This window comes from Alosa alosa, chromosome 12 (genome assembly GCF_017589495.1).
Source record: "Alosa alosa isolate M-15738 ecotype Scorff River chromosome 12, AALO_Geno_1.1, whole genome shotgun sequence".
Lineage (NCBI taxonomy): Eukaryota > Metazoa > Chordata > Actinopteri > Clupeiformes > Clupeidae > Alosa > Alosa alosa.
Genome location: NC_063200.1, coordinates 15,261,975 through 15,267,011, shown reverse-complemented (window position 1 = coordinate 15,267,011; position 5,037 = coordinate 15,261,975). Strand labels below are relative to the sequence as shown.

Sequence of the window (5,037 nt, the reverse complement as noted above, 5' to 3'; positions counted from 1 at the left end):
TGGGCGCGAAATGGGGATCGAATCCTGTCTGCATAAAGAGGCGTGTCGATGACGTATTGACGAGCGTACATTGCAACCGGCCAACAGCAGCTGCATAAATAACCGGCGCACACCTGATATAAGGTTGATTTTCTCCAGACTGGAATGCTCAAAAATGCTAAAAATGTACCTGAAATGTTCAGAAGGGTTTGAGGATCATGAAAACGTGCCCGAAATTCACATTCCTAACTCTATAGAACCAAGACCTTAGCATATGTGGTGAAATTCTGAGCTATGCCCATAGACTTCAATGGAGCAGTCGCTGCCTCTGCTCTGCATAAAGGGGGATTTTGACCCCCCCCTCGTGCGATCCGGGTTCCCGGAAGTGGCTCCTGATGAAACATCTTGCTCCGCCTTAACAATCTTTGGGTTAGTTCTAACGGTTAGCTGGCATTCAAAGCACTTGTGCCCTCGTGTTAGCAGCTAGTACTCTGCACAAAGCATCTTTATGCAAGAGTGAAATAACATTTCAGTCTGATTAAAAAAATAACCAGTTGTGCTAACACGAAAACGAATAGCTGCTACCAGAGTTGTAAGCTGTTTAACATATTTGGACGTAGCTCTAATCAATATGTCTCACCAAATGCCCTTTTAGCCTGGTACCCAGCTATACGTAACCTAGAAGAGGCATGATGGCTAATGCCCCATTGTTAGGTTTAAGAATACCCTAAAATACTTAAGCATAGTTTAGTATGGTTGTCCTGTTTATAGAATTATGAGTTATTGATGCATTTGTCTTGTTTGTATTTCAGGTATTTTGTTTCAGGCTTAAAACTATATGCAGTGCCGCTATTGTAAATGTACACATCTGCAGCAAGACATCCTGCTTACTGTAAGCACTACAGGCTTCATCATTGCCAAGTAGGTAATGTTTTTTCCCCCTGCATTCATCCAGACTGTGTTTGTATTTTTACAAAAACCCATTTATGGAGTTTTTGTAAAAATACAAAAAACCCATTTATGGAGAGCACATCCTAAAATAGACAGGCGCATGCACCGACCATGCCAGTTCTCAGTGTGAATTATGTGAATTCTCAGATATTTGCTCACTTACTCAATTTCTGAATCATTTAGAAAGGCATTTGCAAAAGCATGAGCATCCATTCTCCAACTGTGATTTTAGCAGCAACAACACAACTTTCAGAGCAGCTTACTGCTCCACAACAACTTTACTGTAAAACTCATCTCACTCAACTCAACACATTTTAATTGCAATGTCTCTGTCAATTGAGTTGATACCTTTGTCTTGTGACATTTATCCATTGCTCATTATGTGAGCAATAAAATGTCATTATATAATTAGAATGTGTCAAAAAAGGTTCCATGTATACCTGATGTTGATGATCTACAATACATGTAAAAATCCCTCACATACTTTTATTTTATTGTTTGAACAAGATGGTATAGGGTGACAAAACAGGTCAAAGCAGTCAACTTCCCTGATCAAGACCTTGTGATCAACATCATGTATGCATTACACAGAAAGATTCTGGTGCAGTATTAAGCTGTTTTTCTCCTATCATATAGCTCCATTTGACCAGCACCTCCATACACTACTGTGCAAAACTGACTAATTTCACCATTGGTTCATCTTGACCAGCCTCATGAAAGTCACCTGACATGCTTTTGGATAATATGACTGAACAAAAAACAGCCAACAAGTGCACAGCATTGTTTGAGAACTATTTTCGGACTGTTAGAAAACCACTCTCAGTATCTAACTTAACTCTTGGAATGTTATTCTAACAGTCTTAAGGGATCTGCGTACTTATCACTTGTTGCTGATTATCCGTCACAGATTGTAATCTTAATGCATTTCAGGTAGCTATTTCATGAAGTTGGTTGTAATGAAGCCCAATGGTGAAAGGAGTAAGTGATCCTAAACTGTTGCATGGTAGAGTAGATGTGTGTAACCTCATTAGGTGACTTAATAATGTCTTTCTGATGACCTGTCTTTTTTTTGCAGACCACAGATCTAACTACATATAGACGGTCTGCTGTTCTTCATGGTCTTCCCCTGTACTTAAGAGAGCCATCTGCAATTTCAAAGACTATTAAGGTAATTCATTTGAAAAATTTATGGTATTACTGTTTGAGATGCAGTAATGATTGCTTAAGACATGTTTTCAGTCTGACACTAAGTGTCATTTATTGTCTTTCACAGGATATTGACTGAAGCACTGGGGCCACACACAAAAGCCATGAACATGGGGATCCTGGAAGTAACTGACAGTTCTACCAACTCAGGACCATATCCCACAGTGGTCAATGTGGCTGTAGTACTGGAGGAGGAAGTTGTCATGGACAATCTGGGAGACTTCCCAAATGCCCTCATGATGCTCTTTGGTCTGCTTTATGCTCTAAATATGGAGTACCCTAAGGTACACATTCGAGGCAGTCCAGACGATTCTCTTAAACCTGGGGAAAAGTGCACAGCAAGGATACAGTCCTTGAAGAAAGAGTTATTACAGGTGTAATGGTCATTACAGTACATGTTAATTGCCAGTCATTGAGGTATTTTGAGGTATCAAAGGTTTCATGCAAATGTTTCTGTTAAATGGCAGTGACTTTTTTTTGTTTGATTTTTGTAACTGTTCTGGAACATGTCACATCATTTTGAACCAATTTTACATCAGATGTTCACAGGCAAAGCTGTCATGTTTTACTTTTGTTTCATTTGGTAAAGCAGATATTTGTTTTTCCAGTACATCTATTGAGTGACATGCCATGCTTTCTTGAACTCTCAGATCTTGTTTCTAGGACACTGGTTGAATACTTGTGTAATATTGCACTTGAGCCTTACAGACGAGTTCATATGGATTTAAATAAATAAATAAAATTTACCTTTTCAGAACAGTGTGTAATTTATTTGAAATACTGAAAAATAGACATTTTGGCCAACATGAAATATTTAATTAATACAACATTTTATTTCAAGTTGAGTCTGCTTGTTGGCCCAACAAGCTATGTTCAGTCAACAGAGAATATTTAATTGACACAACATTCTATTTTAAGTTCAGTCTACATGCAGGGATAGTCAGCACAACAAAAAAAAGTTGGTTTCCGCAACTTAAGTTGGGCTAACTAAAAATTTTAGGTGCAACGGGTCACTAGAAATTTTTATGTTGGAGAGGCATATTTTTTTTTTACAGTGCACCAACAAGTGATACTGCTCAATGGCATATTAGAAGAGCACATTATCAAGCTCTAGTATGGAGGCAAGCACACATACCAAATCCAGTGTTACTAGAAGTAAAATGTTTTTTACTTGTCGGTTGTGGCTGACAGTAGATGCAGTTCTGCATTAGGCTTATTCCCGCTATCTAAGTTCATATGTAGGGCCTACTGTAGAGTTGAAGGTTATCTGTGCAACTTGTTATTGTGATGAAATGCATGAAACACCACATGAGATTTTTTTTATGTTAAAATGCTGAATATACGGCTTAGAACTCAGAATTGAGCTTGGTAAACAAAATATTCAGAATCAGCACCCTCAAATTAGGTAAGAAGGGTGGTTTAACAACTTTTTCTCAAATTTGGTCACAAAAATTGTCGTCTGTGCAGCTACTCTCCCTCTATTGTACCATCAGCCACTGTAGGAAATCCACACATCACAAGGAATTTAACACCTCCAGTATGTCTGAAATGATAAAATAGTTATACCAAACATGAATGAAATTCTATTGCATTAAGCAAACTTCAGCCACCTGTATAACATTTTTTCTGCTGTGCCTTTTACATAATCTAGAAGCCTATAGGTTGCATCATGATGTTTGTTGAACCTCTTAATTGCAGTTTCATGGCCATTTTTAATCAAGTGTGTTTTTCATAGTAATTCCCTGGCTTAAAGAGGTCAATATATTTCCCCCTTGTTGAACTGAATTATTTTCTCTTTCGAATTTTGAAGTATGAGGTGACAATAACTGTGGCACATGATTGTGAACTATTTCTTGATGAAGGACTTGGGTTTCATTTTACTGAATAGATTAATGTTATAACATAAGTATAACATTTTGTCCTATTTAAATGTGATATCAAAGTTCACCAAAAGAAAAAGGTGAGTAACATTTTACTGTAACTGTAATATAATATGCCTACCTGGTCCTTGGGGGGTACCAATAATTGTGGAGGGGGCTGTATGCGCACATTCAATTTCACTCAATTAAATTGTTTCGGCAACCCCCCTTGGCAACAGGTGAAGGTGTGAACAAAAGACCAACAGCGTGATTGCCACAAAGCAGAACTCCATTCAGACCAGTATTGTAAATCAGATGGGCCTATCATCCGCACCATTATCACGTACATGGACTGCTAACTAGAACCATTTGGTAAGCTATACCTTCATATAAGTAATACATTATATGGTAAGCTATACCTTCATTTTGTAAGCTATACCTTCAATAAGCTATATCCTTCATACCGTCAAAAAGCTATATTCTTCATGTACAGTAATATGTCATATACTATTTCAGTAAGGCCTATGGACACGACTATTTTTATTCAAAGGCCAACATCTGATCTGTTGAAAATCTTCAATATTTCACTGATTGCACTGTAGGCTTAAATTATTCAACAGCACATGGACACTGTTGCTGACAAGGTGAATTTTATGCATACAACAGTTTTCTGTTTTTCAGTGTTCTGAGATTGCTGAAGACAATGTCACTAATAGACATATCTGATTTTGTCGTCTTATGAAATGAAATACAACCCCAAAACAGAAAAAGTTGGGACGTTGTGTAAAATATGAATAAAAACACAATGTAATAATCTGCAAATCTATTAAACTCATATTTGGTTGCAAAAATGACACAGACAACATATCAAATGTTGAAAATGACAAATTTGACTGTTTTGTGGAAAATATATGTTAATTTTGAATTTGATACCAGCAACATGTTTCAATAAAAGTTGGGACGGGGTAATAAAATGCTGGAAAAACAAAAGGAAGGAAGGAAGAAAACAAAAGGAAGAATCTTTCACAACTAATTAGGGTAA

The 5,037-nt window shown here is 37.2% G+C and overlaps 1 long non-coding RNA gene across 1 annotated transcript; it reads left to right on the top strand.

Annotated features, from left to right (window-relative positions):
- Positions 1 to 436: 436 nt before the first annotated feature.
- LOC125305091 lies at positions 437 to 2,832 on the top strand. The gene is made up of 4 exons (XR_007195336.1): positions 437 to 571; positions 792 to 900; positions 2,006 to 2,098; positions 2,204 to 2,832. It is a non-coding gene; the product is annotated as an uncharacterized LOC125305091 (long non-coding RNA).
- The last annotated feature ends 2,205 nt before the right edge of the window (positions 2,833 to 5,037 follow it).